The 27,506-nt window shown below is 49.2% G+C and overlaps 1 protein-coding gene and 1 long non-coding RNA gene across 4 annotated transcripts in view; one reads left to right on the top strand and one right to left on the bottom strand.

The window, feature by feature from the left end:
• GSG1L (GSG1 like) overlaps nt 1-27,506 on the top strand; it is a 202,600-nt gene that overhangs the window by 39,128 nt on the left and 135,966 nt on the right. The window lies entirely within an intron of this gene.
• LOC114214461 (uncharacterized) lies at nt 2,636-5,258 on the bottom strand. Its single transcript, XR_003610423.2, has 4 exons — nt 5,200-5,258; nt 4,635-4,870; nt 3,043-3,207; nt 2,636-2,967 (listed from the first exon to the last, which is right to left on the bottom strand). It is a non-coding gene; the product is annotated as an uncharacterized LOC114214461 (long non-coding RNA).

Genomic DNA, 27,506 nt, shown 5'->3' with positions numbered 1-27,506 from the left:
GGCTTAACTGACTGAGCCACCCAGGCTCCCCTATGTTGGCTTTTTTGATACAATGTCAGAGTTGGGGATTGTGGCAGGGACCAAATGGCCCACAAAGCCTAGAATGTTTACTATCTGGCTTTTTATAGGCTTTTCTGACCCCTGTTCTAGAATTATGAAAATCATCAATTTGCTGTGTCCACGGTCTTTTTCTGCTTTGGGTTCCTATAGCCCAGTATCGGTCATGATGAAGCTCTGGTGCTGTAACCAAGAGGCTCTACGAAACAGTAGGGACAAGTTCACCAGTTTTCAGCCGAGCTGCCTCAGTTTCTTCTTTGTGACCGAGGACGGATCAGCTCTGAGGAGTCACCCATTGAAGCAGCTGTGATTTATCTGGCCACCTTTTGTGTGGGTGAGCTTCCCTTTCCAAGTCACCATTCATCCCTGGTGCCCCAGGAAACAGGGGACCCCCCTCCCATCTGTTTAGGACGTTGCCCCAGCCTTCACTGGCTAGCCATTTCCTGGCCCTGTGAGGTCACACTTCCTGGCTCCTGGCCCAGGCAGAGGGGCCAGACTCCCTGCCTCTGCAACTTCTGTCTCTGTGAAACCACTGAGATCAGACCTAACTGATTGGAAATTGACTCCTCCCCCCTGCTCCCCTCCCGCAGTGGCCCCTTGTCCCCTGGGCCCCTGAACCCACACTCTGAGGACTGGTAGTTGCATTGAGGCGTCCGCCCGAGGCTCTCATCCTGGCCAGGCTGGGCAGCATCCAGGTAAGAACCAGGAGTGCCTCTTTTCCTGAGAGGGCAGGAAAATACCATTTCTAATTTGCTTTAGAGACATAGGAACATTTTATTATAATGTAATTAGGTATTCATTGTCAAAAGATAAACTAGCCCAGTAGGCCAGAAGAGTGAAAATTAAGAAAATTCCACTCCTTCCTGTGTTCGTTGGCTCCATTCTTCAGTTGAGTCTTATTTTTCTGTTGCTTTCTCTCCATCTACCGGCACACCCTCACATAGGGCGACGAAGGCATGTGCGTACCATTCCCCACTTGCTTGCTTTCCCTGACATAGAACTCAGGCAAGTCCCCAAGTCTGTAACACGGATTACATTCTTGTTCTCTTTCTGCCTCCTTGTCTGTAATAGCTGTTTAGTAATCCCCCAGTGGGTACCTACCCTTTTATTTCTTCAGAATATAGGCTTCTTTAAAGCCTAGTGCAAATGCCATCCTCCTCCAAGAAGTCTTCCTTGATTCCTGGAGCACAAAATGGCCGCTTCCTGCTCCAAATTCCTAGAGTGCCGTCCTGGCTCAGATGTTGTATCAGTCAGGGGAAAGCTATGTTGCTGTAACAGAGAGACTCAGACCTATAGACGCTTCAAGGATGGAGAGGTTATTTCTCTCCTACTTGCTGGGACAGCCCTGTCCCTCCAGCCATTTCAGGATCCTGGTTCCTTCTAACTCCTTGCTCTGACATCCCCTAGGGCACTCCAGTGTCTGCATGGTTGAATCTGGTCCCCCCGGGAAGCTGGGACAGAGTGTGGAGGAGACCTGTCTGACGTCCTCACCCCTGAGCTGGAGCGTCCACTCACAAGCCATTGGCAAGAGCTTTGCGCGGCTGTGCCTACTGCCTCGGAGGCCAGATGTTGGCTTCAACATCATAGGAGAATGGGAAACAGAGTTTGGTGGGCAGTGGCTGGTCTTCACCACAGGCCTTGATAAGCCTTTAACCTCATGTTTGGGATCTACATGTTTGCATTTCCTGGCTTTGGCATTGGAAAGGGTGAGGGAGAAGGATTCAGGACTGGCCCATCTTTGCACCTTCCTGCAGGCCCACACAGCACCAGCATATGGTCAATGTGTAGTGATGCAGTCTGTCATTGAATCCGAGGGTGGTGGACCCTGAACAGAATCACTCACTCACTCGGCAGAAAGCTGTTAATGTTTACTGTGTGCCAAGTGCTGTTCTGGGCCCTGGCGAACTCAAACATTGTTATCATTATCCTTTCCTGGATAATGGGTTCCTGGAAAAGGAAATTCTCTTCCTGCCCCAGGGCCTTTGCATATGCTATTCCTTCTCCCTGTGGCTCTCCTCCTCACTTGTCAACCCAGCCCCTACTTTGTGTTTCTTCCTAAATGTCACCTGCTCAAGGAAGCTTTCTCTGCCCCCCCCCCATTCCGGACTGGGTTGGGTCCTCCCCGTCATTCACACATTGTACTTTTCCTTTGTCACTTTGTCACAACTATGTTGAAGTAACTTTTTGGGTATAAGATGTTATTTCAAGTCAGTCCCTGCCGTGAGTGTGTAAGGCGCATGATGACAGGTGCCTTTTTGAGTGCTCAGCACCTAGCAGAACACCTGACACTTGACTTGTTCAATGTCTTACTTGTTTTATTGCCAGTTCACAGACGAGGAAATTGAGGCCCAGAGAGGCTGCGCGACTGGCCTAAGATCACACAGCTGGTGAGTTTGGGCCCTGAGGTTTCAGCCTATCTGCCTCTAGGAGCCCTTGCCTTCACAGCTAAATGCAACGAGAATGCCTCATGATGTGTGCTGTAATAGGGTATTAATAGGGTATTAGGTTAAGGGGTGGTGGGAGGGCAGAGGAGGGCATGACTGACTCGGCCTGGGGGAGTGAATAGCTGCCTGGAGGAGGCCGTGACCTTCACGACTCAGAGCCGTGGGTAGTTTGGAACAGCTCTAGCGACCGTGGGGGAGTGTGGAAGGTGGAACCAAATGGTGGGGCTTGTTGTGAAGGCCCTGCTTTGGGCTGTCAGGGAGTTCAGGCTCAGTTGAGCTGATGGGAAGTCTCAGAATTTCCTAAGTAGGTGTGGAGGGTGGTGTGTGACATGATCCAGTAGGTTCTGTTTAGAGCATCACCTTAGGTCAGGGCTGCTCGCTGGTGCTTGTCGGCCGGGCTCCCTGCGCATCCTGCAGTGGAATTCGTGGCCAAGTCTATTAGGATTCTGACCATGGAGCCAAACACCTAAAATGACAGTGGGTTAAACAAGATAGAAGCTTTTTTCCCTCTCCCACATGAAAGTCCCAGTTAGGTAGGTACCTCAGCTCCATACTGGGGACCCAGGATTCTTCTAGATAGTTGCTCTGCCAGTTCCCCAAGACACGGCCCTTGTCCACATGGTCTGAAATGGACCACGGTCATGGCCAGATTCCAGCCACCAGACGGGGTGGCTCTTCGGGTCAAATAGGATCCTCTCAGTTCAAACTGGAAAGATTAAGGGATTGCACGTAAGAGTCAGGATTTGGGTTCTTGGACAATAGGAAGGCTCTGGCGGTCATGCATGGCCCAGCAGATGGAGCTGGGTAGCACTCATCTGTACACCCCACACAGCCCCCCGGCACCCCCCAACCCTGGAGGGGCACGGAGTCCCTGCAGGTGCTGAGCCAGGGGGCCGGAGCCAGCCCTGGCTCTGCCTACACCGCCCCCCCCCAGGCTTTGTGCCTTCCTTCCTGGTGAATGTGGTCCCAGCTAGTCCCTCTGCCTTCCAAATCCTGAGACTCTCCAGGAGACCATGCCAGAAATCAGGGCGAGCTTCCTCTCCAAATGGCCCTTTGGACCTGTGTGCTGGGCCGTCATTCCCCAACCTGGGAGCGCCTCTGACCGGGAGTCCCCACGTGGGGCAAGTGCGCCCGGCCCTGCAGAGCCCCCTCCTCAGCCCTGCCTGCAGAGGCTCCGGCACCTGCTCGGCCATCCTAGAAAGGGCTGAGGCTGGCCCAGCAGGAGCCAGCCATTCCAACTGCGATGCTGTTCAGATTTTCTGCCAAGGACAAGTTCGCAGTCACGGCCCTGGGGAAGCTCTAGATTGCGTTCCCCCGCTCCTGCTGGGGACCGGTTGCCTAGGAGTGCTTTCCCGTGTCGGGATCGTTGGTGCCATCCTTATCCATTATTCCTGACACCAGGCCTCCGGAGCTGAGACTCTGTCAGGCGGAAGGGGGATGGATGGCTCTCCTCTCGGGAGCAAATGTGGACGCATATGCTGGAAAACAGGGAGGCTTGCCGCCCAGCGGGTGTGGGCTTCTGGGTCCCTAAGGCCCCTGTGGCAGGAAGTGGCATTGGGAGGGTGACCCCTCAAGGTCAAACAGCACTTCACAACATGCAAAAGGCTCTCCCATACAAGCCCAAGTTTGGTCTGATTTGTTCTTCCTGAGCACCGTGTAGCAGCGGCTGGGGCCCCTGCGCCTCCGAGGACCAGGCATGTTGGGCGCGATTCCCCACAGAGTGCCTGGGCTCTGGGGTCCAGGGCCCCCCTCCTATCTGCATTTGGGGGTGGGGTCTCTCATGGCGGACTCTCCTACTGAAGGGGGGCAGCTCCCAGAAGAGATGCTGAGCAACCCTCTCAAAGAGGCTCAAGGCATTTGCTGATTTTCCTGAGGATCGGTGGGAGGCTGCATCACTCAAGGCGGGGCTTCTGGCACCTGGCTGGCTCGGTCTCCTTCCACCTGCTTTTCCACAGAGTACCCAATGCCCCCACTTTGTCATGCAGAGGCCCCCCTCCTCCCCCGAGGCCTTCCCCATTGGCGGGGCCCTCACCCTCTACTCGAGCACTTGTTAAACCATTTTCCTCAACAAAGTAATTTCTGTTCCCCAGAGGAATTCTGGTGCCAGTAGCTAGGATGAGATGGGTCCCCCACCTGGTGATGCTGCTCACAGCCGTGGAGGGGGCTGAAGTAAGACATTGCCCCCACTTTACAGATGAGAAACTGACACACATAGGGAGGCGCAGTGACTCCGCGGGATCCAGATCCAGTGCTCTTTGCTGGCACACGGTGTTGAGTTTGCTTCCATCTTGAGCCCTCCTGGGATGACTGGAGACCAAGGGTACTAGCAAACCTTTTGTATACACATTCAGCATGTAGGAGCCCGCCGCCTGTGTATGGAGACAGAGGGAGACCCCCATGGAGCTGAGTCTGCAGAGACAGTGAACACACACACAAATGCGTCTTCCCACGGTCGGGTACGAGTACCGCTGGGCCAGATACGGTGGGGTCAAGGGGCAGGGGGTGCAGGGGTGCATGCGATCTTCTTCTGAGGGTCAGGAAGGCCTCGTTGAGGGTGTGAACCCCACCAAAGAAGGAAGAGGGCAAGCAGGTGCAAAGGTGGGAGGCTGGACAGTGCCCGGGGTGTGGGGAGCAGTGCGGACACCCCAGGACTGGATACAGTGAGGGGTGGGGCCGGGGCAGGGAGTAGGAAGGGCACCTCGTATAGGGCTCCTGGGCTGGGTCCTGGCTGCGCATTGGAGCCGCGTGGGGATTTAAAAGTCCTGACACCTGAAAAAAAAAAAAAAGTCCTGACACCTGGACCCACCTCCTGAGCATCCAGGTGGCTCATATGCGCAGCTAGGGTTGAGGACCACTGGCCTAGGGCCCTGCAGGCCACCGTGAGGACTTGAGTTTTATTCTAAGTGTGACCAAAAGTGCTGGGAGGGCAGGCAGGGAAGCGATACAATCTGATTTACTTTTCTAGAAGATCTCCCCGGTGGAACTTGGAACAGATGGAAGGCTGTGGGAGAGAAGGCAGTGAGGCCAGAGGGAGGCTGCCGCCGTGGTCCAGCGGGGGGCGGGGGGGGGGCGGGGCAGAGCCGGCTGCCAAGGAAACCCATCTTGGTGGGGGGGCCTCAAATGACCATAAACTTAAGTGGCTTAAACCAACATAATTCTCTTAACAGTTCTGGAGGTCAGAAGGTCTAAAATCAAGGTATCTGTAGGGCTGCACTCCTTCCGGAGGCTTCGGGGGAGAATATGTCTGCTTGCTTTTTCAGCTTCTAGAGGCGATCTGCATTCCTTGGCTCATGGTCCTTCCTCCTTCTTCAAAGCACATCGTATGCCAACCTCTAGTCTGTTGTCGAATCTTTTCTGTTTTGCAACTCTGAGTCTTTGGTCTCCTTTTCATATGGACCTTTGTGATGACCTTGGACCTACCCAGGTAATCTAGGCTAATCTTCTCAACTCAAGATCCTTAATCACGTCTGCAAAGTCCCTTTTGCCGTGTTGGGTAACATATTTATAGGATCTGAAGATTAGGACATGGACATCTTTGGGTCCATTGTTCAGCCCTCGGTGGAGGGTCTGTGGTCTGGGGCCCAGGGACTCTCTTTGCTTCTCCTGGGGACCTCAGGTGTCTCTCTGCCTGGGCACAGCTATGCCTTGGCTTTTGCTTTCTACCTTCAAATGCTGTGCCAGCAACAAAGGTCAGTGTTTTGGGGGTCCTTCAGGTGGGCAGAGGACTTCTGTGGTCGTCAGAGTTGCTCACTGGCCTTAGGGGACGCTGATGCCATTCTGGTCTCCAGCCAGAGGGCTTGGTCGACCAGATCACTCACTCCCATTTGTCTGGTGTTTCCAGAATGTATTAGTTTCCTACTGTTGCTGTATCAAATTTACTACAAATTTAGTGGCTTCATAATACAGATTTATTCTCTTAGTTCTGGAAGTCAATGGTGCCATGTAATCTCACCCACTTACAACCAAGGTGGTTGGCAGGCTGTGTTCCTTTCTGGATGCTCTAGGGGAAAATCTGTTCTGCTTATGCTTATCATTGGCAGGATTCAGGTCCTTGAGGTTGTAGGAGTGAGGTCCCTGTTTTCTTGCCGGCTGTAAACTGAAGGCTATGCTTGGCTTCCAGAAGTCGCCATGGTCTGGGGCTCATGAGCCCTTCCTCCATCTTCAGAGCCAGCAATAGGTGGTCGGGTTCTTTCCATGTTGCATCTGTCTCTGTCCAGAGCTGGGAAAGGTTCTCTGCTTTTGAGGACTCGTGTGATTGCATTGGGTCCTCCTGGATATTCCCAGATGATCTCGCCATCTCAAGATTTGCAACCTTAATTACGTCTGCAAAATCCCTTCTGTCACGGAAAGGAACATACTTACAGGTTTTGAGGATTAAGGCATGGACATCTTTGGAGGCCGTTAGTCTGCCTGCCACACCAAATAATGATAATAAAGACTGTAATGTAATTAACCCTAATTAAGTATTTACTACATGACACGCTTTATGTTCAGCAACTCACCGAATCCTCAGAATGATCCTTTATTGTTATGCCTATTTTATAGAATGGGAAACTGAAGTACAGAGAGGTGCAGTAATGGTATGGGTTGAATTATGTCACACCCCCCCCCTCCCCGGAGAATTCACGGGTTGAAGTCCTAACTCCTGGTGTCTCAGACTGCGACCTTGTTTGGAGATAGGGTGTTTACAGAGGTAATTGAGTTAAATGAAGTCATTAGGGTGGTGTCTTTATGCAAAGGGGAAATTTGGCGATACACATGCATACAAGGAAGATGCCATGTGAACGTGAAGACGGCCAGCTAGGAGCCAAGGAGAAAGGCCTGGGACAGATGCTCCCTCCCAGCCCTTGGAAGGAACGTACCTTGCTGATGCTTTGATCTTGGACTTGATCTTGGCCTCCAGAACTGTGAGACAGTCGATTTCTGTCGTTTAAGGCCCCCACTTAGTGGTGCTAGCAAACTGATACAGGTAATTTATGTTAGTTGTGGCACGTGGCTTCGAACCTGGCCTCCCTCTCGGGCAGACTGTTTGCCCCTTGCTGTTGTCTCTACCTCTCTCTCTCTTTACTTCGTTTGCCTCTGCCTTGCTCTGTCTTGACCTTTCTTTTGTCTTCTTTTTCTCGTTCACTGTGCCCTGTCTCCTCATGGCTTAATCCCGCTGAAACTGTTTCTGTCTCCCTCCTTCCCTCCCTGCCCTGTGGACCGAGAGGGGACCCTGGCTCCTGCCTCCCAGCTCCCCCCTCCCCACCGCCACCCCATCTCCCTCCAGCCACTGTGTCCCCAGAGCACACCTCTGTAATTGCACCGCTGACGGATCGAGGCGCAGGTGTGCCTGAGTCCCAGGGTGCTAGCCCTGGCTCTGCTGGGGGCCTCGGTGGTGGCGGCTCTGGGTTGGTCGTCCGGGGGCTGGGTGCAGAGGCTTCCCAGTCTGAGAGCGGAGGCCCATGAGCCGCAAGAGGAGCCAAGCCGAGCCTCCTCTCCCCCGCTCCTTCCTCTCGACCCTGCTGTGCACACAGGAGCTTCCGACTGAATGGCTGTCAGCCCAGCTGCCCCACCAGGCCTGGCTGGCGCGGGACACTGGCCCTGGGCATGTTCCGGCGATCACCGTGACCTTGACGCAGTGACTCTTGTTTGTCTGCCCTTGGCTCCTGGTTTCAGCGTCTGCAGAGCAGGCCTGCCCGCCTCGCCGCAGGCTCAGCGTTGAGGACTGGCCTGTCCCCTCTGTTGCCCCTGCGTCTGGGTCCCCTGTTGCTCTGAGTGGGAAGCTCCTCACGTCCCTAAGCTCCAAGAACTCTGGTGGCCTCCTGTGGAGTTGCAGGGGGCACTGAGATGGAGACAGGGCTGGAGGAAGTCAAGACAGGCTGCCGAGAAGGAATTCTGGGGACTGCCCAACACAGGGCACTTTGGAGCTATCTTCCCAGCCCAGGCTTCCTTCTCTGAGAGTTTTCTCACCCACAGTGGTGGCCACGATTTCCTGGGTGGCCTTGCCCTTCCCTGGATATGCTGACTGGCCTCTCGGGCTGGACACCTGACCTGAGCTGGGCCAATCCGCTGCTCTGCCCTGGGAACCTGGAGGACCCAAAGACCGTTTGGGCTCCGTAGGGCTGCATGCCGGGCTGGGGCTGAGGTGACTGCCTGTGCTCAGAGGAGCAGAGAGGGCCCAGAAGAAAGACTTCGGGGGGCGCCTGGGTGGCTCAGTTGGTTGAGTGACGGCCTTTGGCTCAGGTCATGATCCTGGAGTCCCAGGATCGAGTCCCACCTTGGGCTCCCTGCTCAATGGGGAGCCTGCTTCTCCCTCTAACCCTCCCCCCTCTCATGTACTCTCTCTCTCTCTCATTCTTGCTCTCTCAAATAAATAAATAAATCTTAAACAAAAAAAAAAAAAAGAAAGAAAGAAAGAAAAGAAAGACCTCAGAGCTGAGATAACCAGCCTCTTGAGGGGCTGTTCTGGCTGCAGACGGTTCCTCTCTCCCGGCAGGGCCCGCATCTGGCCTCAGTGAGACAGCCTTATAACCTTCCACGTTAACGAGCTTCCACGCCTCACCCTGTGAGTGGGTTCTGTCTTTTGCAACCACACAGCCTCCAGATAGAGCTTTTAAAAATGCAAATCAGATCACAGAGCTCTGTGCTTGGCTCCCTCCGGTGACTTCCCAGAGCCCCAGCTTAGCTCCCCACGTGTGCCCCAGCCCAAGGCCTGCACAATCCAGCCCTGCTCACTCCTCCCGTGTCCCTCCTTTGGTTTGCCCAGCACCCACTTAGCCCCAGGCCCTCTAGCCTCTTTGCTGCTCCTCCAGTGCTCCAGTGTATTCCTGCCCCAGGGCCTTTGCGCTTGATACGCTTCTCCCTGAGATGCTCTCCCCCAGGATCCTTACATGGCTGGCTTGTCTTCATCAGGCTAAAGCTAGAATGTGCTCTCACCAGAGAGAAGGCCCTGGTCACCTTGTTGAAGGTGCCTCACCCATGCCCGTCTCTCCATCCCAGCTCCCTGTTTTGTTTTATTCAGCGTGCAAGTTGTCATCTGTTGTTTACTTCTTTGTTTACTTGTTTACAGTCTGTCCCCTCTGCTGGAACTTCCTGTCTTGTTCACTCCTGAATTTTCAGTGCTTCCAATGGTGCCGGACACATAGTAGGTGCTTAAGGAAGATTTGTCGATTGCATGCAAAAGAAATGGTAAAAGGGTTGAGAGATGCCCTGGAGTTTGGCGGGGTCTGCTGGGAGGGAGTTAAAGGACATATCTCACTCTCCCGCACAGACAGGACCTCGCCTCCTCTTGCCTGTTGCCTGCTCTGACCCAGTAGGTGATAGTTCTAAAGGTCTCCAAGCGATGAGTGGAGACCGGGTGGCCGGGCTGCAAGGAGGTGGTGAGTGCAGTGGAGTGGCGGATCCTCCTGGACCCCTCCGGTCCCCTTCTGGGCTGACATGCGATCCGCCCACTGGACCAGTATCTGCTCCTTCTCTTGTGGACCCTGGGAATGATTTCCCCGGGAGAGTCCCCCATCTTTCCTAGAGTCCTTTTGTAAGTGACCACGGTTCAGATTCCCCAAGACTGGGGGCTTTGGCCTGGGGAAGGGTCTTGTGTCTGAAAGCGAGCCCCTTCTTGGATAAGCTGGTGAGAAAGACCATTTCATATGAGGGTGAGTTGCCTTCTGCCTGTCTCTCTCTGCTTTGTTTTAAAAATTCATCGTATTTACTAGATATGACATTACACACTGATCCCACACCATATTTCATGCTGTAAAGAGACCACCCTGCCATCAGGCTGCACAGACATCACAGGCTTCAGGGGAGACCCACAAGGGTAGAAGATCGGGCTAGTGTTGGCTGTAGCTCCCCTTCTCTCTGGAAAAATGATGGCAAACTCTAAATTACCTATGTGAATGGGGAAGAGGCAGGATGAGCAGGCATGGTCCAGGGTCCCCCTCACCTCCCTGCCAGATAGAATCGGCTGACCAGCAGCTGGTCTCGGTGGATGGGAGTTTGGCAAACTTTCTTTTCCTTCCTTGCCTGCGGATGGAGGTACCGATGAGCAGTGCTATGGGGGGAGGGAGGTGGCAGTGAGGAGGATGCAAGAAGCCCGAATAATCCACTCCTTGAATAATCAGCCCTGAATAATTGGAAGTTGGCGGGGCATTGTAGTTGCCTTGGTCTAGAGATGCTGAGTCTGGGAGACAAGGAGCAGGCAGACGAGAACGAGAGGGTCTGGAGAGAGGATGCAGCATCCGGGGTCGATGCGAAGCAACTTGGGGGTGAGGGAACATTTTTTTATTACAATTTTAAACTACGAGGGCAAAGGGCTCACACCGTGAGGGGAAGGTTGCGGGGAGGAGGAGAGGAGAAACAGATGCAGGAAGGAGCAATATTTCTTTCTAGACAGTAAACAACTGCCAAATAACCCCCAGAAACAACGCTCCAAGAGCATCCATGGGAAGCTCAGAGAGAGCTGCTCGTCCTCAAAGAGTTATTGGTTTTGTTCAAGCTTAATCTGACGCTCGCTTAAAAGAATAGATTTTGTTTCCCCTCTTGCAACAGTCTGGAGGGGAAAATCAAGCACGTAACAGCTGCCTCATGTCATCATTTGGACGCTGATGAATAAACTGACACCGGCGGGGGTAAGCAAATAGATGGGGAGACGCGACCCAGCCGCCTCCCTGTGATCTCTCTGTGGATCATCCGCCGTGGGGATCGTCTAGAGGGGATGTCCCATCCCCACATCGGGTCCTTCCTGCCACTCAGCAGTGTCCCAGACCTCGCCCTCCATGGTGGCCTAACTTTGGAGGACACGGGATGTGTGTATGTGAGGAAGCAATGGTTAGGAGCGTGGTCTGTGTAGATGGGCTTGAACTAGTGTCCGACATACCCTAGCTGCAAACCCTGGGCAGTGTCTCCATTCCTCTGAACCTCTGTTGCTTCAGCAATAGAATGAGGAAAATCATAAACGTGGCAGCGATCACTATGCTTATCAGTATCCAAGAGCTCCCTGCGTTTCCTAGCCTCCTCTGCTGTTGGATTGGCCATGTGACTGGTGTGGCCAGTGAGGTATGAGTGGAAGTGATGTGTGTCCTTTCCGGGCTGAGGTGGGTAAGTATACAGTGTTCCCTCTCCATACTCTCTCTCCCCTGTCTGTGGTGCAGCTATGTCATGGAAGGAGCCTGGGTCCCTGAGTCACTGCATGGATGGGAGTCATGCGGGAGAGGGGGCTGAAAGATAAGCCTTTGGGATTTTGGGGTGTTTGCAACAGCAGCTAGTGTTAACTACCCAAAGGAATACAGTAGGACTCCTTTGAGAGTCATTGTGAAAATTTAAACAAGGAAGCAGAGCTTATAAAGAGCTTAGCAAAGTGCCTAGCATGTAGAAAATGTTCAATAAATATTAAGCATGCATATTCATTTATTTCCAAAGCAAATATTTATTGATCTTCTGTCATATGCCAGGCACATGGAGTCATCATAACAACCACAGGCACGTAAAATTGTGTTTTGGATTAGCATGGTAATGTAGAAAGGACTTGGTCACTTGTTCCTTCAGTGTCTGTGAAACCAGCCCCCTGCACACCCCGTGTGCCAGGCATCACGCTGAATGGCGGGACACGTGGATGAGTAAGTCAGTTTCACTCTTAAGTTGCTTGCAGGCTGCTGAGAGATGCATAGGTAGGCAAATAATTCAAATGCCAAGTGACAAGTGTCACATTTTCAAAGTGCTAGCAGTGTCCCTCGTTCTGCTTGGGGTAATCAGGGAGGGCTTCACAGAGGAGAGGACTTTGGAGTTCAGCCTTGAAGGTCTGCATAAGAATCAGACAGCTGAGAAAGGGCATTTCAGGCAGAGGGACAGGTACATCATCACGAGGTCTTGTGTCTGTTGAGAGTGATGAATATTCTGGGGGCTGGAGTCCAGGCTATCCATGGCAGCCTGAACATTGCCTCTTCCCTGAAATGTCCACAGTAATCCCTGTGACCTGTGAATGTGCCACCTTAAATGGTGAAAGGGACGTTTTCAGATGTGATTCAATTAAGGATTTTGAGTTGGGGAGATTATCCTGGATTTTCCAGATGAGCCCAAGCTGATCACAGGAATCCTTAAAAGTGAAGAATCTTAGTTGTAGTGGGAGAAGGGGGCGTGTCTGTCAGAGAGGAGAGAATCAACAGGGCTGATGTTGCAGATGGTGGAAGGGAAGGTGGGGAGACGAGGGTGTGTAGCTGAGACGCTCGAAAAGGCGAGGGAACAGAATCTTCCCTAGAGCCTCTCCAAAGGAACACAGTGCTGCCAACACCTTGATTGTCGCCCAGTGGGACCCACGTTGGAATTCTGACATACAGAATTACAAGAAAGATTTTTGTATTGTTTAAGCCATTAAGTTTGTGGTAATTTGTTACTGCAGTAATGGGCAACGAATACAGTGTCTGATGGGGAAGGTCAAGTTGACCACACTGGACAGAAGGAGGGGCAGGGGGAGTTGTTCAGATTTATTCTATATGACCACCGGGTCTCAGGTTTCTGTGAGGTTTCCACTTGTTCGTGTAATAGTGATACTCTGTATTCTGTATTAATATTAGTTAATATTAATATTCTGTGTTAATATTCTGAGAAAGATCTGCCTCATTTGTTTTAATGAGTGTGAATCTTCCATATATTGAATGTATATCTCTTGTTTAATTAACAGACATTTAGGTTATTTCCAGTCCTTTGTTCTTAAAATAATGCTGCAGTTATCCTGACCTTGTGCTATTTTGCACATGTGTGAGTGTGTCCATAAGATGAGCTCCAAGAAGTGAAATTGTTGGGTCACGGAGAAATATGCATCTTGGGAGTCTGCATTTTTAATAAATGTCTGAGGGCATGATGATTCTGGTGAGAACTGAAATTAACATGGAGGTTGCTGAACAGAATTCAGATCTGGGCTCTGTAAACATCCCTGTGGCTGATGGTGCAGAGGCAGGGAGGCCAGGGGAGAGGCTGAAGCAGGGGGCCTCAAGAGAGATGAACTTGTGTGTGTGTGTGTGTGTGTGTGTGTGTGAGAGAGAGAGAGAGAGAGAGAGAGAGAGAGAGAATATGATCTGTACTGGCCTGGCCTAGTGTAAGTTGATTTTCTTCTTCTTCTTCTTCTTATTTTTTGAAATCAGTTTGGGAAATCCCTAGGATATGAGAGGCTTGTTCTCAATGGCCCTGGGTCAGGAGCCATGTGGGGTGTGGGGCTGGGATCCTTGAAAACAAGTGAGGCCTGAATTCTAATCTCTCTTCTACCCGCTCACTTTGACCCTGGGCAGATAATTACTTTTGTGATGGGGGGGGGGCGGGGAGGAATAGAGAAATGTGTCATTGTAGCCTTTGAATCAGGTGTTTCCAGATTAGATCCCTTCCGAGGAAGATGAGAGAGAGCACTAGCGTTCATATGATTTCTGATGCTCCTATGACTTTTACAGTTATGTCCGGGTGTTGTAACACAGTATCTCCAATTATTTTATTTTGGTTGTGTGTTTACATAAAGTTTTTTGTTTTGTTTCATTTTTTACTTTGATATTTTTACTATGAATTCTTCATTCTTGAGCTAATTTTGACTCTTCCCTGGGTGAGCCAGGTTTCAGTGTCATCTAGCTTCTTTGAGAACAGCTCAGGGATCCTCTGCTCTTCAAGTACTTTCATGGCTGAGAATGTCAGCCCGCTGCCTTTAGACTTGAACGTGCTGCTCCCTTGCTATTTATCTTCCTGAAGCCTCCCCCAAGAACACTGTCCCTGTGTTCTTCCATTTCTCCTGAGGATGGGTTGAGTGCCAGTTCTTCTTGGGCGGCATGTTGGCCCCCTGAGCATGGGGACACTGTCGGGGCATCAGACAAATGCCATCATTTACAAGGAGGAACTTTTGGCTGCCATTTTCAGGGCAGCTGAGCAGAAGATTACCCCTTTTCCTTCCCCTTTTTGGGATATTTGTTACTGTAAAAATATTCATGGCTGCTGTATACAGCCACACAGGTTGTGCACTGCACAACTCCAGGGAATGTTGTTCGTATAAACCACGGTGTGGATGGTGCTCCCAGGGTTGTGCTGGGTGGTGGCCCTGGAAGTGCAGAATTCTTTTATCCCACTGTTTCCCCCATTTTAGTTTTTCTCATATCACCTTTGTGGATTTGTTCTTAGCCACGTGCCCCTGTTCTACTATGATTTTTTTTTTTTGCTCTATATTGGCTCACATTTTCCTTACATAAATGAATTTAAAAGGGAAACTTTATATTACAATTGGAAATAGAAAACCCAGCACAACTTGCCAAAAATAGAAGAAATATGTATATGCGTGTGTGTGTGTGAGTGTGTGTGTGTGTGTGTGTGTGTGTGTACGCGCTTGACACAGAGCAGTGCTATCAAATTCTCGCTGGATACTTCTGCCTCTTTTCTTTGTTTGAAATGGAAGATTAGCAAGTATTAGAGCGATGTTAAGGACAAGCTAGCACAAAACTGAAATTTTCTCCTGGAAGCAGTCTGAAGGGTTGGAAGGGAATTGGGAAGGGAAATCATTCCCCCGTGATGTGATTTAGCGCCCGATACCCCCCGTCATGAGCCACTCATGGGATGTGTGAGGAAACACTGGCCCAGTCTGATATACCACCCACTCCAGGCTGCTTGAAGCTCTTGGCAACATCTCCACGGGGTGGGTTAAGCCTTGCTTATATTCTTTCACCACTGGGAAATTTTTTTTTAATTTTATTTTATTATGTTATGTTAATCACCATACATTACATCATTAGTTTTTGATGTAGTGTTCCATGATTCATTAATGGTTCATGTATAACACCCAGTGCCCCATTCAGTATGTGCCCTCTTTAATACCCATCACCAGGCTAACCCATCCCCCACCCCCTCCCCTCTAGAACCCTCAGTTTGTTTCTCAGAGTCCATAGTCTCTCATGGTTCGTCTCCCCCTCTGAGCCCCCCCCTTCATTTTTCCCTTCCTACTATTTTCTTCTTCTTCTTCTTTTTTTAACATATAATGTGTTATTTGTTTCAGAGGTATAGGTCTGTGATTCAACAGTCTTGCGCAATTCACAGCGCTCACCATAGCACATACCCTCCCCAATGTCTATCACCCAGCCACCCCATCCCTCCCACCCCCCACCACTCCAGCAACCCTCAGTTTGTTTCTTGATATTAAGAGTTCCTCATATCAGTGAGGTCATATGATACATGTCTTTCTCTGATTGACTTACTTCGCTCAGCATAATACCCTCTAGTTCCATCCATGTCGTTGCAAATGGCAAGATTTCGTGTGTTTTTTTTTTTGATGGCTGCCTAATATTCCATTATATATATATATACACCACATTTTCTTTATCCATTCATCTGTTGATGGGCATCTTGGCTCTTTCCATAGTTTGGCTATTGTCACCACTGGGAAATTTAATGCTACCTTGGAGGGGCCTTTTCCATGGCTGGACTCTTCTTGAATTGTATTGGACAGATGCCTGCTCCTTGGGCCCAAGTGGGTTTAGTTCTGTTCCTTGGAATCAAGCAGAAAAGTCAAATCCTTCTTCTAAGTTATCTCTCTTCAAACGTGCTTAAAAGTGGGGCCTCTATGAGTTACAGCCCCCTGGGTGGAATCCTGGATCCACCACGTACTATCTCTGTGTCTTTGGGCAAATTACTTAACCTCACTGGGCCTCAGTTTTGTCATCTGATAAATGGGAACAATAACAGTACCTCCTTTATGTGGTTTGAGAACTAGAACAGTGAGTGCCTACGGAGACTTCAAACAGCGCCTGGCACATAGTAAGTGCTCAGGAAGTGTCTGCTTTTGTTGTTTTCTGTAGCCAGGGACTGTGGCTTCTCATCCTCCCTTACCTTCTCCTGGATTGGAAGGCAGAGGATTTGGGTTCCAGCTTCAGCTTAATATCTGACCGATGATGAGAACTCAGGCAACACATGGGTGCTCCCTGGGCCTTTGTTTCTACATCCAGAAACTGTGGGCTCCATGGTTCTTATGTCCCTCCTCCATCTAGCTGATTTGGATAATCCTGTGCCCAGGGCAGAGAGGATGGAGGACCATTATCTCCATGTTAGCCACTGTGTGCCACAGAAAAACGATCTATGCTCCTTTTCTCCTTTTAAATTTTTTTTTAGATTTATTTACTTATTTGAGAGAGAGAGAGAAAGAATGAACGGGGGGAGGGAGAGAGAGAGGAAGAGAGAATCCTTGAGTAGACTGAGCACAGGGTTCAATCCCAGGACCCCGAGATCATAACCTGAGCTGAAATCAAGAGTCAGACGCTCAACCGACTGAGCCACTCAGGCGCCTCTTAAATTTCTCTTTCAAAACATGATTTTGGGGAGTGAGACAGGACAGCTCATGGATTCCTGATGGTATTTAAAAAAAAAAGGGCAGAAATAAGACTGAGGTATTAGGAAAAGCAGATTTGTGTAGCTTTAATCAAATCCAACAGATGGGATGGCACAAAAAATCACGATCTCCTTAATTTATCAAGCTCCCTTGAAAGATGATGATACTAATAATTGTGAACACTTACTGAGTCCTTGTCATGCACCAGCTGTCTCATGTGTGTGGTCCCATTTGGTCCCTGACTATGTACAAGGCAACAGTAGCTGCTGTAACAAAGAAACCTAGAGACATCTGTGGATTAGCAACGTCTGTGGATTAACATAGTAACAATTCACTGTTTGCTCATGTAACGTTTCAGTGTAGGTGATTCTGGTGGACGGCAGCTCTCCTCCACGCGGTGATTTGGGGACCAGGCAATTTCCATATTGTGACTTCACTGCTTCCCACGGTCTTGGAGCCCTGTGTATCTAGGTGGCAGAGGAAAGCGAAGCCATGCCCGCTTCGTAAAAGCCCTCTCCAGGGAGGGCCAGGCACCACTCATACTTTACAGGTAGAACCAGTCACGTGACCCCACCAAGATGCAGGGCTGCTGGAAAATATCATGCCTGGCTGGGTGACCACTTCCTAGCAGTGACCACACGCTACAGAAGGAGTAGCACAATTTTTGGATAGTCAGCTCTTTCTGTCACAGCTTATGTGGTAGAGAGGACAATCATACCCGTTTTACAGATGAGGAAACAAAGACCCAGAGTGTCTGGGCTGAGTCATGGAGCTTCAGCTCAGGGTTCTGTGAGTTCAGAGCTCTTATATTTAATCAGTATGGTATTAATTTAAAAATAAGCATTTAGGTTCTTCCAGCTATAAAAAGGTCTTTAGAACAATTCTTTCCCTACGCTTTCCCCACAGTGCCTGAAATGCCTGAGCAAGGTATGTCTGGAGACCATGGTGATGAGGTCATGATGCCAGGCAGGATTTCAGTCTCCAGTATTTTATCCACTTGGAGAAATGATTATCCCCAGAAAGTTGACCCACATTTTGGACTCCTGCCAGAAATCAAGGCATGGTACCATCTGTAAGAGATAAATAAATCAAAATATCATCAGCAGATAAGTGTGTACCATCTGCTGCCCTGTCAGTTGAACTGGCAGAGGCCTCTGGAGAATTCTAAGGGAGTGCTTGCCAAGGCCCCACTGTCAGCCTGGATCTTGAGAGGAGAAGCTTTGCACAAGATTTGCTGGCATTTTTCTTTATTCTCTGATCTTGGAGCTGAATTCCTTGAATCCAGCCAGTGAAGGTGTGTGAACTTTTGCCCTTGCCAAACAGTTAAAATTATTTTACATTGGCCCTGGCTGTTGGGGGGCCAGGACCAGCTCTTCTCTGCCCTCTTAGCAAGTTGAAAGTACCTGCTATAGAGAAAGACTAGCCATGCATCTGCCCGGAGCTGGGGTTCCATGGAATCTAGGTCTCAGAACCCAACTCAGAATCAGCCACATTTGGGTCCTGTTGGCTGGGCATCTGCAAATTCGGTCGCATTCTGGTGGGTGCTCATTTCTCCTGCCACATGTGGAGTCCTCTTTGGAGGGCATCCGGGACTTCCCTTGGGAAGAATGGTGTTTTCTAGAACCTGCTTATTCTGCGAGGAGGCGGTCGTGGCCAAATGCAAAGGCTCCGCTGAGCCGACTCAGTTTGGATCCTGGCTCCCACCACTGGCTGAGTGAACTTAGACAAGTTACTCGGTCTTCCTGTGCTTCAGTTTCTTCATCAGTTAAAAGTGGGGATGGTAGTTTGTAAAGCACTTTGGGCCTGGCACGAAGTTCGTGCACCATATATATTAGCAAGTATTTGTTGGCTTGCTTTGTGAGGCTAGTGTGACTGCCTCTCTCTCACCAGTCCCCTCCCTGTGGGTCCCCTGATGCCGCTCCCCACCCTGCCCTCCACAGAAACCTCAACTACACCATCTGGTGGGGTATGGAATTAAGTCACAATCCTCAGACCCAGGATCTGGGGACCCAGCCAAGGACTCTGGTCTCCCCAGCGCCCCTCCCACTTGCTGCCCATCTTTCCGCTGCCAGCCAGACCTGGACTCCTGCCTGTTCATGCCAAGGGCAACTTGGCCGACCCTCAGCACTCCCCAGACCTTCTGCCAGCCTTAGGCATCTGCTTCTGGCCACCTCCCTGCATCCTGCCCGTGCCCCTGCCAGGTTTCCTCCACCTGCTCAGGGTGAGGTTGCACCATTATGGCCTCCTGCTTCTGGCTTGGAAAGACTTCCTGGCTCTCCTCAGGAAGAGTGCAATGTGTCTCTAACCTAGGATCCAGAGAAGGAGTCAAAAATCAGAAATGGCTCTTATTTACAGGGCCAAGCACACGACAGGTGTTTTCATGCACTCTTCTGTTTTCATCATTTTTGCAAGCCTAGAAGGCAGGTGCCCGAGGACTTCCATTTGGCAGGTGAGGAAAAGGGTCTGAAAGGTAAAGTCACTCTCTGAGGTCACATAGCTAAGAAGAGGCAGAGGAGGGATTTGAATTCATGTCTTCTGGCTTCTGAGCCCAGACACCTCCATTTCCCTCTGAAGAGCACCCCTTTTCAAGGACGGAGCCTTGAGAACTCTGATGAGTGACAGTAGGGGTGTGGGGGTCAGCACATTGAGTTGGTCCTTCTGCAGATGTTGTCTGGTTTAAATCCCAGGTACAGATGTCTTGTTTTACCTCGTTTGGCCCTCAAGCAAACCCATGAGGTGGAAATGATCACCGTTTACTGGCAAAAAACCCCCCAACCATATAAATAAAACCCATCGTCCCCCCATAGTCCCACAGCTAGTGTGGGGTTTGAACTCAGGTCCCTCTGCAGTCAGAGCCCAGGCTTTTCACCAGAGAGCACACCCTGCTGGCCCCTGCGCACCCTGGTGCGCCTGGCTCCATTCCGCTTGCCTGTTGCCACAGCCCAGCCTTTTCCTCAAGTAGACAGGACCCGGGGGAGGGACCGCGGGGCGAGCTTCCTGGCATCAGGCGGGAGTGGTGAGCCCGAGCACAGGCAGCTGTGACCTGGCCGGTTGTGTCCACGGTGGATTCCTGGAAGCCTCGTTTCTGCCGGGGACACGTGCCAGGTGCTCCCATTGGCGCGGGATTGATGTGCTGACAAGCTCAGCCCCTGTGCTGAGGGCAATATCTGAGGCTCTCCCCTCCCCGTCCTGAGCTCAGCCGGGTCCCTGCAGACAGTAGGTCAGAAGCAGTCAGCAGTGAGGGTGGGTCAGGGCCCCTCGGGTTAGGTGTTTTATTCCCATGCTGCCAAAAGCCACCAGCCCCATAGGGTGATGTCACAGAATCTAGGAAGAAACGACCTTCCATTTGTCTTTTCTGAGCAAGGGAGCAAATCCTTCAAAAAGATATTTAGACACAACTTCTGGGATTTGTTTCAGGATAACCCTATGTGGTGGGGGCTACAGGCATAAAGAGATAAGACTGGCCGTGGAGTGACAGTTTCCAAGCCGGGGGTGGGCACATGGGGGTCCTAGCACTAGTCTCTCTGCTTTTGTACAAAATGGGAATTTCCCATATTAAAATGTTTAAGAAGGACATTTCAGAGACACTGTTGAGGTCAAAAATCTCAGCTGGCCATGGAATGTTCTGGGTCTCTATCCTGTTTCTGGACAAGTCAGTCCCTTGCATGTTGGAGAGAGCTTTGGAAAGACACGGAGCTGAGCCCACATCTTGCTTCTGCCCCTTCTGGCTGTGTAACCTTGGGTAGGTCGCTTTGCCTGGTGTAAGCCTCATTTCCTCATCTGTAAAATGGGGATAGATACTGACCTCATTCAATTGTGATGTGTGCCAAGTTCTTAGCATGGTGCTTGCCCTGGACTCTCCTTGGGTCATTGGATCCTGGATCTTGGGCAACATAACACATTCTAGCTTCTACCTGCTGGTGGGGAGATCTGCCATTTACAGCCCCAAAGGGGGCCAAGCCAGAGGGGCCAAGCTGTGCCTGAGATAGAGTGAGACAATATAAATGAGAGATACTGTGATAAAATGCTAGAAATTCAGAGCAGGGAGACTTCTCTTTTGGAGGAGGGTAGGTGGTTGGTGAACAAAGCGGTCTTCTTGGTGGGTGTGTAGGGTGGGCATTGAGCTGGATCCCGAAGCCTGGGGATGGCTCAGACATGGAAAAACGGAAAGAGAGAAGATGTCGAGATAGGGAGGTGAGAAAATGTAAGGCTATATACATTGGAACCCCCAGGCACAAAGCAACAAGAAAAGAGGAGGTGTGTGGCATTCAAAGAGTCATGTCCAGGTGATCCTCAGGTGTCCATGCATTGTGGTGGGCATGAGACTGGGTATGGCTGCCCAATGGGGCACCTCCTCTTCACTCGATAGTGAAGACCCGCCCCCCTTTCTGTTTGCCTCTCTTGTCTTAGATCGGTCCTGAGACACTCCAGCTCAACTCAGCTTCCTGTCTCACCTTTGCCTACAGGTGTGATGGCCTGTAGGATTCTGCAGACATTTGGTGTAATTCTTGATAAAGGCAGTTTATGAAATGCTCTTCATTTATTCATTAATCCACAGTCATGTCTGGAGCCCCTGTTACTGTCCCAGACATTGAAGACACAGCAGTGAACGGGACCCATGGTCACAGAGCTTCTGCTTGTTGCAGAGACACTAGGTGTTATTCAGAGGAGCTGGGGAATGCCCTTCTTTGGTGCAAGGATTTTGAGTGGCTGATAACGTACACTTTAATATAAGAACAGAAAAGCCACAAGGGCAGGGACTTCTCTTGGTTCACTGTTATATCCCCAGCACCTAGAACAGTGCCTGGCACATGGGAGGCATCCAATAAACGTTGGTTGAATACAATTGTATGAATACAAAGCACTGATAGTGGGAATCTAAGAGAAGAATGTTTTTCGGGATCAAAATTAATTCAAACACATCCCCAAATCCCTGCTTGATATGATTTGGATTCCTAGGATTCAGAGAGAGAGAGAGAGAGAGAGAGAGAGAAAGGGGGCGGGTAAGGAAGAACGATGAAGGGGGAAGAATTCTGCATTATTGCCCTCTTTCTGGGCATGCAGCCTCCAGCCTGCTACAGAATATGATCAGGCCCAGGGTCCGCACTTATCTGCTTGTGAATATCGCCCACAGCCGAGGAGAAGTCCCTCATACATCCCGTAGAGGACACAGACAATAAACACATAATCAAATATACACAATATCATTTCAGATGGTGATTGTGGTAAGTGACTGTGGAAGTCTGTCCTCTGACCTTTCTGTGCCAGGCGTGGGGGTAGGGAGAAGTGGGGGGCTTTGGGGGAGAGACTGCACATGGAATGGCCCCTTGTGCCCTCTGGTTTCTCATTGGTCCTGGCTAGTGGGAGGAGCCAGTAGGAAATCAGAGGGCGGAAGGAGAGAAAGGTGGGGTTATTTCCCCCTCTCCTGCCTCACTTTCTCCCTGCAGGTTTTGACAGTGACGTGTTTCTCTAAGGAGTGGTTCTCAAAAATGAGGTTCCCAGACCAGCAGCATCAGCAACCCCTGGGAACTTGTTAGAAATGCAGGTTCTTGGGCCCCCCCCAGAACTTCGGGTTCTGATGCTTGCTTCAGTGTGGCTGAGCTCCCAGTGCCAAATCCTCCTCTGTGGCTTCACCTCTCACAGGCTCCTTTCCCTTGCCTGCCCTCCTCGGCTAGGGGAGGTGAGCCGCTCCCCGCTGTTGCTAGCCCCTTGCCTCTGTCCACCCTTCTGTGAAGAGTCCCTTCGCTCAGCTGTCTTCAGAAGCTCTTTCTGGGGTGCCATTTCTTTCCTGCCAGGACCCTGACTGGTCCAGATGGCCGGGAGGTCACTTCACATTCCTTTAGACAGGGCACACCCTCTCTAGGTTACCCACTCCCCTCTGGCTTGCCTCAGTCACTGCCATCCATTGAGATCTCATGAGTTGGCCACCCTTGTGTTGGGGCTGGATACCAAGCCCCACTTATTGGCCACCTGCTTCAGGGCAAGGTGCAGTGATCAGGACCCCATACAGGATGTTCCCCTTTGAGGCTGTGTGGGTATGAATATGAACTCTCACTTCTTACAGGCAAGGAATGTCCCATTACTTTATTTCTCTAATCTAATGGGACTGAGCTTCCAGTCTCCAAGGTAGGGAGAAATTCAGACCCCACATGATTGAGGCTCCCTGCCAGCCCGTGGGTCATGGGAAGTCTTCAGAACTTTTGGGAGAGCCTTATACTTTTTCCCTGTCCCTCTTATCCCCACTGCTGATGGTTTTCTGGCCCCACAGGAGCCATGGGATCCTCACTGGGGTGCAGGATCTTTGCTAAGCCTGACCCCTGACTCCAATGTCCAGCTTTCTCAGGTTGGTTTCCTGGAAAGTCCTGACATCTCCTTAGGGGTCTGTGGAGGTTCTGCAGCTCATGGATCCCCAAAACACTTTTTCCCTGGGGTCTGCTGGCTCCACCCTCTTCCTGTACAAATTCCTTCTTTCTGTGTCCTCTCTGGAGTGGGGCAAAATTACCCTCCAGTGGATCTCTGGGAACACAGTGGGTCTTTAGGGGACTCTCCCTCCTGGGGAGGAGATGCTCTCTTTTGCCTTCTCAATTCTTGGTAGCTCACCGCAAGCCAAAGGAATCGGAGTGGGAGGTAGCAGTGGGAGAAAGGGCATCTTCAAGGGGCAAAAATGAGAAAATTACCGGACAATGTCCATGCCTTTGGAGGAGATGATGGAGAATGCAGGGCCACATCCTGGGCATGGGCTCATGGGGGAACTATACATCCCTGCAGCTGCCACTTGGCAGTGTGGACTCCTGCCCACTGAGCTGTCCTCGCTGTACCACCTGGTGGTTGGCACCACCCACCTACCGGTCCACCCTGTTATAAGTACTATAGAAACACTAGCATTGGTGGTTTTCACTTTTTATAGATAGGGAAACTGAGGCACCAGAAGGTTAATGTTGAGTCATACATCTAGTAAGTGATGGGCCCAAGCTGAACCCAGGAGGGTCTGGCAATAGGGCCCCTGCTCTCAGCCCCACTCCCCGCCTCCACCCACCATGCTGGTGGTCTGTGCATCAGTCTGATCTCCTTTCCATTGGACTGCAGAGGCCATGCCCCATGTTTCCTCTGAGTCCTATTTGATGATGATGATGATGACAGTCACCATTTCCTAAACACCCCCTCTGGTCTAGGCATCATTCTAAGCTCTGTGCCCATGTCAAGGCTTTACAATGCCCTTATAGGTGCTATACCCATTAAACAGTCAAGGAAATCAAGGCACAGAAAGACTGGGGACTTATGTGGCCAGAAATGACAGGGCCAGGATTTGAACCCAGATCCACTGATCCCAGAACTTAGGCTCTTGGCCACTCTGCTATCCTGCCCCACAGACACTGTTGCTTGAAGGAGTGTCCATTGCAATACTATGAGCCATCACTAAGATGACTTACTATTGTTTTTCTAATGTTGAAAATGGATTTTTTTACAAGTCAGATTGGAGTGCAGATCTCAGCCTAGCTGCATGCTGGAATCACCCGGGTAGTTTTTAAAACCCCACTGAAATGTAGGCCCCACACTGATCAATTAAATCGGGTCTCTGTGGGTGAGGCGTGGGCTTCTCAGGGCTGAGAACCGCTTAAATTGGATGAAGTCTAGGATCCTTCCCAGCTTTCATGTTTCAGGATTCACAGAAGGTACACTGCCATCAGGTGGTAGTAACATGCCACAGCTCCATGATCTAATTGACAAGCCTCAGTCTGAAGAGATAAAGTGCTCTTGTTTTTAGTTTTATACCCCAATTAAATCTCTTAGTTAAACATATCAACCTAATGGTAATTGACAAAGATGTTTTAAAGGCTACTTCTAAAAGCAATAAGACAATATGGTACAGTTTGATATCTTTCACACAAATGGTTAGCTAATTTTTATCATGAAGAACAAGGGTCTGGAGAAAAAACTCCCTTCTGTGTTTGGATTTCAGTTATTAGATTTGTTGACCATCGAAATATCCAGTCTTCCTTATGTCATTACTATGATTTTTTCTTAAACTTCAGCATTGACCATCTCTGCTCAAACATCTTCCATTCAGTCTTGTCGATGTAGCAGAAATACAAGTGTGAGAGCCATTTTATTTGGCCCTTGGTGGATTTTCCCTGTCTGCACAGGGATTCTCTGTTCTTTGTTCTCAGGGGATTCCTTTCAGCTCTACCCAGTGGGAGTGGCTGGCTGCAGTAGGAAGTTCTGACATAGCAAATTGGAATAGATAGCTAGCAAAATTTTAGGGCATGGAGTTTGGAGTCTACAGATCTGGACTGAGTCCTGCTCCATTATTACTGGTTGTGTGGTCTTGGGCAAGTCACTGGAAGCTCAGAGTGTCAGTTTGCTTGTCTCTAAATAGGGATTCTCAGAGCTACATCATTGCAGGTTATTATGGGATTAAATAGAAGGCAAACACACTTTTACAATAAAACCACTCAACAAACTAGGAATAGGAGGAATGTCCTCAACCTGATGAAGATTATTTATGAAAAGCCTACAGCAAACATCATACTTAATGACATAAGAATAAATGCTTTCTTCCTAAGATCGGGAACAAGACAAGGACATTTGCTCTTGCCACTTCTATTTAACATTATGCTGGAGATTTTAACCAGAGCAATTAGGCAAGAAAAAGAAATAAAAGTTATCAAGATTGGAAAGGAAGAAGTAAAACTATCTCTATGATGGCATGATCTTGAATATCGCAAATCCTAAGAATCCACTGAAAACTATTAGAACTTATAAGCGAATTCAGCAAGATTGCAGGGTACAAGGTCAATATACAAAAATTAATCATATTTTTATACCCTAGCAGTGAACAATCTGAAAATGGAATTAATAAAACAATTCCATATACAATAGCATCAGAAAGAATAAAATTCTTAGGAATAAATCTAACAAAAGAAGTGCAAAACTTATATTCCATAAATTACAGAACATTACTGGAAGAAGTTAAAGAGGATCTAAATAAATGGAAAGACATCCCATGTTCATGGATTGGAAAACATAATATTATTAAGGTGGCAATATTCCCCAAATTGATCTACAGATTCAGTGCAGTCCCTATTAAAATTCTAACTGGCGGGGTGCCTGGCTGGCTCAGTCAGTAGAGAATGCAATTCTTGATCTCTGGGTTGTAAGTTCAAGCCCCATGTTGGGTGTAGAGATTACTTAAAAATAAAAATCTTAAAAGAAAAATCCAACTGGCTTTTTTTCCCCCAGAAAATGACAAGTTGATTTTAAAATCCATATAGAGGGGTGCCTGGATGGCTCAGTCGGTTAAGTGTCTGACTTTTGATCTCTGCTCAGGTCATGATCTCAGGGTCCTGGGACCGAGCCCCACATCAGGCTCTGTGCTCAGCAGGGAGTCTGCTGGAGATTCTCTCCCTCTCCCTCTCTCCCTCTGTCCCTCCCCCCTCTAAAATAAATAAGTAAATCTTAAAAAAATAAAATTCATATATGGAAATGCAAGGGACCCAGAATAGCCAAAAGCAAAGTTGGAGGACTTACTCAATTTCAAAACTTACTATAAGGCTACAAGTAATCAAAAACAGTGTGGTACTGGTATAAGGATAGATATATAGATCAATGGAATAGAATTGAGAGAACAAGATAAACCCTCCCATTTATAGTCAATTAATTTTTGACAAGGGTGCCAAGACAATTCAATGGGGGAAAGAACAGCCTTTCAACAAATGGGGCTGGGACAACTGGATATCCACATGCAAAAGAATGGAGTTGGACACCTTTTGTACACCATATACATAAGTCAACATCAAATAGATAACAGACCCAAAGCTATGAGTTAAAATGATAAAACTCTTAGAAGAAAGAAGAAATCTTCATGATGTTGGGTCAGGCAAAGTCTTTTGAGATATGACACAGAAACATGAGCAACAAAAGGGAAATAGATAAATTGGGCTTCTTCATCAAAATTTAAAACTCTTGCATTTCAAAGGACACCATCAAGGAAGTGGAAAGACTATTCACAGAATGGGACAAAATTCTTGCAAGATGGATATCTGATAAGGTGTATGTATGCAGAATATAAAAAGAACTCTTAGAACTCAGTAATAAAATGATAAAATAATCCAATTAAAAATGGGCAAAGGATCTGAATAGACATTTCTCCAAAGATGACATGCAAATGGTGAAGAAGCACATGTGCTTCACATCACTAGTCATTAGAGCCATGCAAATCAAAGCCACAATGAGATACCACTTCCCACCTGGAAGGATGCCTTTAATATGAAAAAAGAGTAACAAGTGTTGACAAAGATGTGGAGAAATTGGAACCCTTATACATTGCTAGTGGGAATGTAAAATGCTGCACCTACTTTGGAAAATAGTCAAGTAGCTCCCCAAAAGGCTAAATATAGAGTTTCCACATGACCTAGCATTTCCACTCCTAGGTATATACTTAAGAGAAATGAAAACTTGTCCCCACAGAATCTTGTACATGAATCTTGTTCATCAATGGCCAAAAAGTGGAAACAAACCCCAAGTCCATTAACCAATAAAGATAAACACAATGGGATATATCCATATGATGGAATATTATTCAGCCTTAAAAAAGGAACAAATCACTGATTCATGTGAAAACATCATGCTCAAAGAAGCCAGACACAAAAGGGCACCTATTGTATAATTCCACTTATGTGAAATGT

The sequence above is a fragment of the Eumetopias jubatus genome, unplaced genomic scaffold, assembly GCF_037043125.1.
Source record: "Eumetopias jubatus isolate StellerSeaLion01/CBP00866 unplaced genomic scaffold, mEumJub1_p1.0 scaffold_12, whole genome shotgun sequence".
In the NCBI taxonomy this organism is placed as follows: domain Eukaryota; kingdom Metazoa; phylum Chordata; class Mammalia; order Carnivora; family Otariidae; genus Eumetopias; species Eumetopias jubatus.
Note: the sequence above shows the minus strand (reverse complement) of the source record. Positions and strands in the feature narration are given on the sequence as shown.